Source organism: Lycorma delicatula, chromosome 5, assembly GCF_047948215.1.
Source record: "Lycorma delicatula isolate Av1 chromosome 5, ASM4794821v1, whole genome shotgun sequence".
Taxonomy (NCBI): domain Eukaryota; kingdom Metazoa; phylum Arthropoda; class Insecta; order Hemiptera; family Fulgoridae; genus Lycorma; species Lycorma delicatula.
Genome location: NC_134459.1, coordinates 53,966,246 through 53,979,024, shown reverse-complemented (window position 1 = coordinate 53,979,024; position 12,779 = coordinate 53,966,246). Strand labels below are relative to the sequence as shown.

The 12,779-nt window shown below is 27.0% G+C and overlaps 1 long non-coding RNA gene across 1 annotated transcript; it reads left to right on the top strand.

The window, feature by feature from the left end:
- Positions 1-239: 239 nt before the first annotated feature.
- Positions 240-5,880, top strand: LOC142324430 (uncharacterized). The gene is made up of 3 exons (XR_012756284.1): positions 240-637; positions 2,918-3,147; positions 4,985-5,880. It is a non-coding gene; the product is annotated as an uncharacterized LOC142324430 (long non-coding RNA).
- The last annotated feature ends 6,899 nt before the right edge of the window (positions 5,881-12,779 follow it).

Below are 12,779 nucleotides of genomic sequence, written 5' to 3'. Positions count from 1 at the left end.
AAGTATACAATCGAAAATTAAAACTAAATAATTCAGATCAATAAGGAAGTAATAGTAAAAAAACCTATTGTAAAAAAAAAAAAAAACATGGCTTCGACAAACTTGAAGTCGACAAAACGACAAAATTGAAGAAAAAACATTTAATTACTGCGGCAATTTTGTACGTAGTGGTGATTGTGAGAGGGAGTGTTTTCAGAGAATGGAAACAAGATAGCGTAATTGCTGCGACGGCATCCGACTCTCTCATATTACATCTAGTTAGACAAAACAAAAAAAAAAAAAACTGCGCCACAGTTAGTCAAAACAATTGTCGGTCAAAATCTGTGTTACAGCAAGTTGATGAAAAATTATATTTGTTTATACCATTACAAGTGATGTAAAAATAAACAAAACTTAGTTTGCATATTATGTAATATTTTCTTTCTGATAACTTATTACGCTAAGTGTTTGTTTAACGTTGTCATATACAATAAGAAATATGTAATTCTTTGCAACCTACAGTGGCGTATTTTAAAACTGTACCAAAGTTGGTTTACATAGTTATTTGTGTTTAGCTTATTCTAAATATTTTACGAGTATTAGTTATGTTATATGAATACAAACAAGAATTTACAAAAGACTTGTACATATAAACTAGGTAAGTACTCTGAATAATATCTTATATTAAAAAAAATAGTATACAATCAAATAATGTGATTAATTTCAAGAAGGTTAACTTATTAGCAGGAATGAAAATTTGATGAACTAAACGTATTATATCATTTGCACACTTTGTACAGCTTTAAAAAAATGATTACTTTTAGCTTAGCCAAGTATGTTTTTATTTTTGCTATTTCAACCCTCTGTTTCAACCAGAAAGGCCCTCGTTGTAAAAATAATGAATGTGAATGCCCGGATAGATTACAGATTACAAGGTAATCATGAGACCACTTGTGCAGCTAATTACACTGGCACAAGTGGTAGATTGGAAGTCACAGGTACACTGGCTATTTTTAATCTATGCTTTCTGACTATAATGTGTGTTACCTTCATGAGTCTAATCTTTCTGGTACTAATCTTTCACTAGCCATAACTCGTAAACAAAGCATTTTAGGACGTATGTTTATTATGAACTTTTTCAATTATTTTCACGAGTATAATAGGTTATGAAAGTCATGTTAGAACTGTGTGATATACTCTGTATATTACCCATTTATTTGTTTTTTATATTATCATAAGTTAATACTGTTACTACTAATTTATATGTTTGTTGTTTACAGCTTTTCTGTAGAACTGACAGTTATTTAAATCCTGATTAAATTTATTTCTCACTCCAATCCCTTTAGGTCCTCTGAGCATTATATTTTTTTCTGAAATTTGACTTTCTTTTTTATCATGCTTTAGTGACAAACAATGCTCAAATTTCATGGGCTAAGGTTCAGTTATATTTTTAAGTTACAGTATTTTTCCACAGAAAAGCTCAGGTTTATGAACTCAAAAATAGAATTAACATAATTAAATTCATTTGTAAAATATTAATACTGGAATATCCTACTCCTCAGCATTTCTCTATCGTACATTTTTACATCAGAAGTCTGCTGATTAACATCATTGTTACAGCAAATTTTTCATTTTTTTATTCTTAAATATACTGCTCATACAAGCTCAGTTGTATATTATACAAATCAAACATTTAAATTCTAACTTTTTTATTTTATTTGGAAAGGCTTTAACTGTGCATATTCTGAGTGTTTTGTTTTTGTGAATGATATAAAAATATAAATTTTTATTATTAAAAAAAAAATAAAAAAATAATGAATTTAAACATAAGAGAGATAGTGAAAATTAATCAAAAGCTACACTTTACTAGTAGAGCAGTGTACAATTTTTTATTTGAAAAAACAAATACTTTTACATTTTTAAATTTTTTTATTTATTTGCATTATGAACTCAGAGACCATTAATTAACGTTTGAAATATAAGAATAAAAGTATGTATAAATTTCATGGGCTAAGGTTCAGTTATATTTTTAAGTTACAGTATTTTTCCACAGAAAAGCTCAGGTTTATGAACTCAAAAATAGAATTAACATAATTAAATTCATTTGTAAAATATTAATACTGGAATATCCTACTCCTCAGCATTTCTCTATCGTACATTTTTACATCAGAAGTCTGCTGATTAACATCATTGTTACAGCAAATTTTTCATTTTTTTATTCTTAAATATACTGCTCATACAAGCTCAGTTGTATATTATACAAATCAAACATTTAAATTCTAACTTTTTTATTTTATTTGGAAAGGCTTTAACTGTGCATATTCTGAGTGTTTTGTTTTTGTGAATGATATAAAAATATAAATTTTTATTATTAAAAAAAAAATAAAAAAATAATGAATTTAAACATAAGAGAGATAGTGAAAATTAATCAAAAGCTACACTTTACTAGTAGAGCAGTGTACAATTTTTTATTTGAAAAAACAAATACTTTTACATTTTAAAATTTTTTTATTTATTTGCATTATGAACTCAGAGACCATTAATTAACGTTTGAAATATAAGAATAAAATTATGTGAAATTTACTAAAATGCTAATATAAATAATATTATACTATTTATAAACCTTTTTAAAAAATTAACAAAATTATAATATTAAAAAAACAATTGGCTGAAAATGAAAGTTCAAAATCTTTGTAATGCATTAAAAGGCTTAATAATAAAAAGCAAAATTTAAACATTGATTATAAATTTTTAACCTGATGATTAATAGTGTTGTAAAAATACCATTTACTACCATTTGTCAATTACTTTCCATGAATGTATTCGATGATTCAATGGATAAAATTATAGTCATTCTGTTGAATGACTACTATACATGTGTAATAAAAAATAAATTTACAGTAACATATTTATGATATGAATTGATTTCACTTAATAGAGAGAAGAATACTGGAATAACTGGAAAAATGAAGGATGTCACGTGAAAAGCCAACAAACAGCACCACTAGATATTGAAGATGACATCACTAATGGTACTATTAATACTGGTGGTGTAATGTTAGGTGGTAAAAAATGTGGCATCAATCTGCGATTCAGTAAAAGACCCTGTAAAAAGTTAGCACAAATAATGAAGGACGCTGCTGTTCAGAAATAATATATATTGGGAAAGTGAGTATGTTAAGTATATAACATTTGTAGTAGCACAATAAAAATATAGTGCATAAAATCGGTACTTAATTATCATGGTAAGGTAATATTTGTCTACTAACTCCCATTTGGTGAATTTTTAAGTTTGCTTTTAAAAAATTATCAAAGAAATTGTAGTAAAATTTGTAGGATAACTATCTTGATATAAGAGATTCAGTTCTATATGATTATATCTGTTTATACAAACTAAATGTGCTGATTTAACATACAAAAACCGCTATAAGTGTAATTTATATAATGCATTCTGAGATAATCAGATGATATTAAGGACCTAAATATAGGAGAAATTATTTGAGAATAAGGAGAAGGGTAGTGTAATATATATTTACTAGCATCCTTGTTCCAATGTCACCTGCACTGTATGACTACTTGCGTTTCCCATCGCAATCAGGGGATCTTTAGTCAGTCAGTCAGGACTTGCTTTACATGCCCTCCCCATCTAGCCAGGGTCTCTGCCCCCTGGACCTACTGTGTTCATTAAATTCATGCTTATGAGAATAATGATGATAAATAAAAATTAAAGCCTGTTCAATTTATAAAGACTATCAGTGTATTGTACTTCAGACAAACAATTTGGTCAGTACAGGACTCATTAATTGGTTTTTAGAATTTCTGTCATACCTTCACACACTATATACTGTACATAATCAGAATTACAAAAATAAATTACAATCATAATCTTACCAAATCTCATAAAGGTTGACTCAATAGCGGTAGCATAAAAGGGCAAAAATGTTTTTTTTTTTATTCCTTAAAATATTAAAATCCAAAAACCTGAAAATGTTTTTTTTTATTCCTTAAAATATTAAAATTCAAAAACCTGAAAATGTTTTTTAGATATTTATTTGAAGAGTAGTTGCAAACTCAAATCAAGTGAATATCTCGTTTAATACAGTCAGAAATGGAGGAGAAATTTGCAATCATTGTTTAGAATTGTTTACTTTCCTTCACCCCTTTCAGAGAAATTAAAAAAAAATGGTAAATTTCATACTTCGTTTTAACCCTTAAACTCAGAATTTCAAAAAATTCTTTCTTAGTATGTCTGTGTTTTATTATATATTTGTTGTAAGTCATTTATTTTATTATTGTGTTTTGATAATTGATTTAGAGAAATATCTACCCATTAATATGGCAGACCATCTAACAAACAATAAATATTCTGTTTGTAATAAACACAAATTTAGAAATATTAGAAATTAGATGACATAAAATGAAATATTAGAAAAATATTACAGGTATAAATACAAACAAAATTTCAATTTTATAAACCATCAGAAAGTTTGAGGGAGATGGTATTATAACAACTGCAACAAATAGAATTCGTGTAAATTAATACACAATTTTCAGTATTTTAGTATTTTTATTTTTAAATTTTTATTATGCAGTAATGGAATTATTTCAATCATGGCTGAGGATATGGGATCCAGCAAAAGTATTTTCATGAAAAATTAAGGTAAGCTATCTCAATATTCTACACTAGTGGTTCGTTTAATAGAATTTAAATATGTATGTCGATATACACACCCTTTTTCTGTAGGATCTACTGATGATTGTTTAACAATCAAAATGATCGTTTAGATTTATTTTTAAATAAAATTTTTTGTAATGGTTTCTGCAGTATAATCTTGTTTTCCAAAACTTTATGACAATTTTTATGAAATTTGATGTGACTATTAGCAAATGTAAGCAGATTTTGATTATTTGTTGTATCAGCATTTTAATCATATTTTATGTTATTCCTTTTTGTGTTGAATTTTTTTTTTTGCAATTGGAAATGCTTTTTTTTATGTTTTCATAGCCCTGAATTGACAAAATTATGGAATCATTTGCCAGACAGTTTAGAAGCTTGCAGAGGTAAAGCAAGAGATTTCCTACCATCTCTAGAGACATATTTTGAAGAGGCTATTGAACAGTCTGACCCAGCTGCTATGGCTGATGCTGAGTACAAGTGGGAGTAATTTTTTCTATTTGAAATTTTCTTGATTTATTTTTAATTCTTTTTATTTACTTTGATACTAGTAAGAAGAGTTTCGACGTTTTTGCATTCTGTTATTAGCATTACATATTTGTTTATTTCCAAACAGTAACATGATTGTAGATTATGTTTATTGATTTTTATATGACATTTATTTTTACTGCACAAGATGTTAAAAAAGTCTGGAAATGGCTTCAAATTATCAAATTGAATATGACTTATTGATAGAAACAAATTTAGATGTTTGCGGTTAACAAAATAAAATTTTGAATTTTTTTAACTATCATTATGAATTTATCTTTCACTTTTAGTAGCACAATATCACATCATGTGATATATACAGTAATAATCCAATCAATAAATTGCCAGATTTCTTAGAAATTATGATCAAGAAAATTGCTGGAGATAAACCTGTGTTACAAATTGTTTAAAAATTAACTATTATATTTGAAATTTGTTTTTACTGTTTTGTTTTTATTGTTTATTTAATTTATTAAAAGTAAAATGTTCTTTAGTCAAAAACTAATTTTGTTATTGTTGATGTTAACTTACTGTAGTATTTGCAACTATTTTTTTAACTACTATTATTGACATAAACTAATATAATTTTTTTAAATGTTTGTCTCTTAATAATTTTTTGACTGTGTGTGTGTGTGTGTGTGTGCGCGCGCGCGCGCACAGACACACACACACACACACACACACATGAGCCTGCGCCTGCACAGTTTTAGCATAGTTGATGAGTAAATTATTTAATTAGGTATCTTGTTATTTTATTATAATAGAAATTTATAGTAACACATAAAATGTATTAATTACTCAAAGGATATGTGTATTATGCATGCAATTCATAATATTTTTTTTATTTTACCTTTCAAAAATTAAGTTGAATATGGTGGATTTTCAAACACTCCTGTAAGCAGAGTCCTGCCTCACAGTCTGGGCACCAGTATACTGTATCCCTTCTCTTTTCTTTTTTATAATAAACTATACATCTTTTTTGAGTCTTTACATTCTTCCCAGATGCCGGAATGTTTTCAGTGAAGTGGTACTCAGTCAGTTTTGATGGAGGAGGTTCTATGGATGGTTGACCTATTTGTGGTTTTATCTCACTACGGTGATGACTATATATTAATTCACTAACTAGGATTAATCTAAGTGACAGGTGATCTATTTAAAAAAAATTATTAATTATTATTTATTGATTTTCTATTTTTAAAAAAGAGGAATTATTTTCTAGGACAAAAAAAGAAAGAATTTTCTACTTTTTAACTGAATATTGCAAAAAATGTTTGGTTTTCTAATCTACAAGCACGTTAAACGCTAAAAACTGAAAGTGGTAATCAACTACTGGCCAAAGCCAGATTTAATGAACCAGCTCCATAAACCATTTAAGTTAAACAACAGTTAATTGTGGTTTCTCTGCACAATTTACTTTTGACCATGCAATCGATGACAGTTTTATATATATATATATATAGTATAGTATTTAATTTTATTAATCATGCAATGACATGAATCATTTAGATGATTGAGGTAAATTACATTTATTATAATAATCTATTTATTTTTGGAAAATCAAAACAAAGCTATGACTATGTTAAAAAATGTTGTTTGCAATTATTTTAATCGGTTATTAATACTTCTAACCAATCAAGCATGGCCATAATGAAAAAAAACCTTTCCAGTGTAAAAATGAAGAAATTAAACTAAATTTGCTTTAATCAAAATAGGACATTCTATAAAAATATTTTAAACATAACTCAATGATATATAATCAAAATTCTATGACAGCACTAACATATGTTAATCATTAAAACTTCTAATATGCTAAAAAGTAACGACTTTAAGAAAAAGATTTCTGTAGGTCGACATTTTTCTCGTAAAAAAAATGCATTACTTCTTATTTATTATGTTTTCATTAACAGTTTAATTTTGGTTATCTAGAAAACTAACAGATTTATGGGGCAGAGATTATGGAAACAATGGAACAAATCTTAGGACTACAACACTTCTTAATAATTACCAGGAAAAAACCCTATAGAAATCTTTTTAAATACATTAAATAAATATTTATGGTAATATTTGTGTCACAAATATTGCCAAAAAGGTGAGCTTAGTAACAGTATTTTTTTTTTTTTTTTAATGAGTAATGTATGCCAACATTATATTAAGTAAATATATGGTTGAAAAATTACCAAGCAGAAAATTCTGTATGGTAAATTGTTACCTTTTTTAAATTATGTATCTTGAGTAGTCTGGAAAATTATTAGAACAATCTATTCATAAATATTTTTAAATTTTTGAAAGGTTAATTAAAATCTGAAAATTGTAGTAAATGCAAAACAAAACTTTTTAACCTATTTATACTAGTAAAACAAATACAAAACACAAAAAACTTATTTTAGTTTCATTAAATGTTCTTTTGTTTCATTATTGACAAAAAACAAAACCCTGAACACTACTAAAGAAAAAAAAATGCATTTATGCAGTTAGAATCAATGTAACAGAAAGTAAAATAACACATTTAAATGAAATCTCATTATTTAGATAGTATGACAAATGGATAGTATCTGTTACTTCAACATATCATGGTATTGAAATGACTACAACAACTAAACTAATAAAATAGTCACAAAACCTGTTGTTGCTGTTGACTACAGTAAAAATATGGGTAGTGTGTATATTTGAGAGACCAGGTGCAGCAAAGTTTTCCAGTGGAAAGGAAAGGGGAGACTAGATGGAATGTTAATTTTTTAAAAGATTAATTAACGTAGCTGTTCTAAATTATTACATAGGTTTTTTTTTAAATATATCAGATTTAATAAAAGATTCAATCTAGAACACTAGAAAAAAAAAAAGTTATATTAGTTTAAAATAATAGCTAATAGAAGTATGTAAATAAAATGAAGCTTTACTCTAAAATTACAAATATAAATCTTATAGCAAAAGTATAAACAATGAAACTTATAGAATTACACATCTTTCCTGTTAATGGACAAACAGAAATTTCTTTGTTTAATTAATCATTTTTACAAATTCCACTAGAATGTAGGAAATTGTAGAAAAGATAGCATTACTGAAATCCTACAGATCCTGCATGAATATAGTCCAGAAGTCATTTACAGTAACATAAAATCAAAGGCATGATAAATTAGACTGTGATTGTAATGATTTTCAAAAATTATTATTTTTTTTATTTATTTATTTTTTGGTACTTTATTTTGTTTTTTTTTTTTGTTTTGTTGGACAGACAAGAGACGTGAATGTTAAATGTGATATTTTTACCTTATTTTATAAATCCAATTACCTGAATGCAACTCCAACATAAATATTTTTATGATGCATTAAAAAAAAAAGTACTGCAAGTTGACTGTTGTCTTTTTGTAACAAATGTTGAAAAAAAATAAAGACCACTTGTCTTAATATCAGCTCTTTTTCATTTATACTCAAATCACTGTGCCTTAGCCTCTTAACATTTATGTGAATCAGCAACTACTTAACAATAGGAATGTGTTAAATTTTCCAGAAAGAAATCCAGTGAAATATCAATAATTATCCAAATTTACTTCTGCCAGATTCCATAATCAGAAAGCATCATAATCATTATACTGATGATGCTTGAATGAGATTTTTCCCTAATTTTTAATAGTGTGCCTTACTACATTTTTATAAAATAATTTTTCTTATCTGCTTTTTCAAAATGTAGAGGTGGGTCACAAGTAAAATTAATCTTCATCTTTATAAGGATGTTTTAAAAATCTTGTGTGTGTGTGTGTGTGTGTGTGTGTGTGTGTGTGTGTGTGTGTGTGTGTGCGCGCGTGTATGTATGTGTTTTAAACGATGGCAGATTCTCATATGTACGTAATCTTTTTACTACAGAATAAATTAAATATAGATAGGTTTTATTTGTTGAAAAATTTAACGTTTTGTTTTTGAAATAACAAACCTTGAAGAGGTTTCAGAACCGTCTAATTTAGTTCCCGATTCATCGAGGATATTTACTAATGATATGAAACTTTATATATTTTTAAATACGGTTATAAAGAGTTCCTAGACTGTAAAATCATTAAACGTTACTTAATTCCGATCACAGATGACAGTTAACAGGTTGGAAAGTAACATAGTTAAATAAACCCGATTACTTTTTTATAGTCAAAATTTCTTTTTCTCAGAAAACCATTGAAATTCACCTAAGATAATGGGATTCTAATTGAAAATAAGAATTAAAGCAAACCAAATCGAATGTCTGTTAGAAAACAATCCTTTTGTTTTTTTGTGAAAAAATTATTAATTACATTTAAAAAATACATTTTTAAATATATAAAAAAAAGTTTAAAAGTATTTTAATATAAAAACATTAATTAGAAAATTAAAATTAATTATGCAGATTAATACGAAAATAATAGTAAAAAAATCTAACAGAATAAAATAAAAAGATGGGTTTTGAACTACGGATAGAGCGGAGAAAAAAATTTACTAACTGCGGTAACTTGTACGTGTTGGTGTATGTAAGAGGGAGTGTACAGATAGAATAGATCAGGAAGCGTAATTGCTGTGACTGTATCCGACTATTTCGTCCTTCAACTTGGTTCGGCTACAATTAGTCAAAACAACTGCGTGTGTCAAAATATTTGTTACGTACATGAAAAATTATATTTTTTAAATTATTTATTATCTGCTTCCATTATATACAGCGAAGTAGTAAAAATAAAGAAAACTTAGACTGTAATATTATCTAATATTTTCTTTCTGATAACTTATTAATCTAATATAAGTAGTATTAACGTACGATTAACGTTGTCATGTACAATAAATGATATTTATTTATTTCCGATCTAATGGTGTTTTTAAAACCGTATCAAATTTTGTTTACTTATACGTTATTTGTTTTCAGTATATATAGTAGTGTTTTACACGAATCTAAACGACCATTTAGAGAAGAATTCAACATGTAAATTAGGTAAGTTCTTTCAATAAAATATTTTGTAATAAGCAAAATAGTACACAAATAATGTGATTAATTACAAAAGGTTAACTCATTAGCAGGAATTATGGGAATTTAATGAACGTTTCATCATTTGCAAATTTTGTTTGGCAAAAATGATTATTTTTAGCTTAGCGAAATATATTTTTATTCTTGTTATTTTAATTTAAATTAAATAAAATTTATATACGTAGATTACTTTATAAAAATAATTTGCTTTCAAGTAAGTACCGTTACACTAGAAAAGGGGTTGCTCATTTTTTTGTATACTAAATTTATTTTTATTTAAATGTGCTCTAATAATTGCTACTTATTATTTCGGATATCAATATTTTATTGAAGTTCTGTTTTTTGTTTAAAAAAATTTACGTTTCTGTTAACAAATTGTTTTACCTGTGTCTGCATTTGGTGATTAATAATTTAGCTATCTATTTTAGGAAGGTAAATTTCCTTTTATTGTCACCGTGAAATACTCTACAAATATTTTCACACTTTTCTTGAAATTTATATTGATGTGTTCTGCAGATCGAAACGGTCGGTTTTTACGTTAGACGGTCAGATTTATTATTAATTTTTTTATTCGACAAAATTTAGCCAAAATTTTTGTTCTGACTTTTTTTTCACCGTGATAACTTACAAATTGTACAACATAATAAATGAAAACGACTTTTAAAATTCGCCTGTATGTGTTAGCTAAAAAACATAGCTAACGGTACATAAACGGGTAATTATGAGGCTTTCAATTATTTAATTTTATCTAATATTCAATTTATTATATATAATTACAACCGCGCACGTACACATAATGATTGCACGTATACAAAAGCACATTCGCGTGCTTGCTTTTATACTTTTTTTTTTGGTAAATATAATTAACAATAAAAAATGTAATGTTGCCGCTTCAGTGCCACAGAAAACGTGCTTTGCTTACTAAATCTTAATACGCACGCGCCCAAACACACACACGCAGAGTGAGAGAGAGATGAGATCTATTTATTTATTAATAATACTAAGATTAAGTAATGTGTGAACTAATCTACCTTCGTTTAGACATTTTAAGTTAAACTTTTTTCTTATATACCAATTAGCTGTCATATAGCACAACAAATTTAATTTTTTTTTTTTTAAACTTAATTGTACGAAGTAAAGTAAGTATTGTGATCGCGAAAAATTACGTTTTTCAGATTTCAACGGAAATATCCATCTTGACCGTTGAATCCATTTTGAATAGTTTCGGCATGACGTCTTTACGTACGTATATATCTCTCATAACTTAATAACGATTAGCCGTAGCATGTTGAAATTTTGGATTTAAGACTGTTATAACATCTAGTTTTGCACCTCCCTTTTGATTGCAATCGACCGGGCTAAAAGTGTCCAAAACAGCCCAAAATCCAAAAAAATTTGGATCCTGGACTTTTTCTTAATCGCAGTAATAAATCCTCATTGAGAGTTTTTCAACGATATAAGTGATAATTATTTTCATCGGTTCCAGAGTTATAGCCAAATAAAATTTTAATTAATGAATTATTTGGATCTTACAAGAGGAAGGCACCTGGGTTCGAATCAGACTTCATCTCTTTTTTTTTAATTTAAATATATTGATTTATTAATAATTATTAACATCTGTTTAAAAAAAAAATTACAATAAATTATAATTCAATAACAATAAAAAAACATTTTTTAAATGAAAAAATATCAGAAGTTAATGAAATAAAATTTTATGTACTTTTCATTAAAAAAAAAAAAAAAAAAAATGCGTATATGTAATTTAATAGGCGTAAAAAATGAAGACAGTGATGTCCTCATCAGATTTTTTTTAGCCTCTGAGACTAACATTAGGTATTGCTTCAGAGGATAGAATAAAATGATACAAATTTGAATTTTGTAGACTGAAAATGCCATGCCTGACCGGGATTCGAACCCGGGACCTTCGTAGGAAAGACCGAGACGCTACCGCTCGGCTAAAATGTTAGTGTTCATTAAGTGGCATGCAACTAAATATTATCGTGTCTCATTTTAATTTTTTTTTTTTTTTGAAAAAAAATTGTTACTATCTTTCGCGTTAGACAAATACTCAATTAACCCATTTAAATTAATTAAAAAATTTGCTTTATTTTTGTCTTAATATACACAAGTTAGGTTACCGAATTTTCTTTTCTTTCTGTTTGAAAGGACAGACCGTGATGAGAAAAATAACGATCACACACACACACGCACACACAGCGAGAGAGAGAGTGACTGAGAGATTTTACACACACACACAGACAGAGAGGCACGTAGCTAGGAGTTTTTTCGGGGGAGGCTAAGAGGGCTGATGATGATGATGATGATGAGATAATAGTAATAATAATGAAAATCATTTTATATTGAAACGGTTTTTTATACTTTACTGCACTTGAAAAATACAAAACATACGCTTAGATTTAATACATCATTTACTACGAAAATAAGAATCATAATGTTAGTATATCATTTTTTCATAATCCACATTTATCCTTCACACTCACACATTTACACTCCAATAAAAGTTATCAATATTATAAAGGTACTCGTCGATTTTTCTTTCTCGCAATATATCTAAAACTTCATCAGGATTAACAGTAATATCTCTATGCACTGACAAAGAAA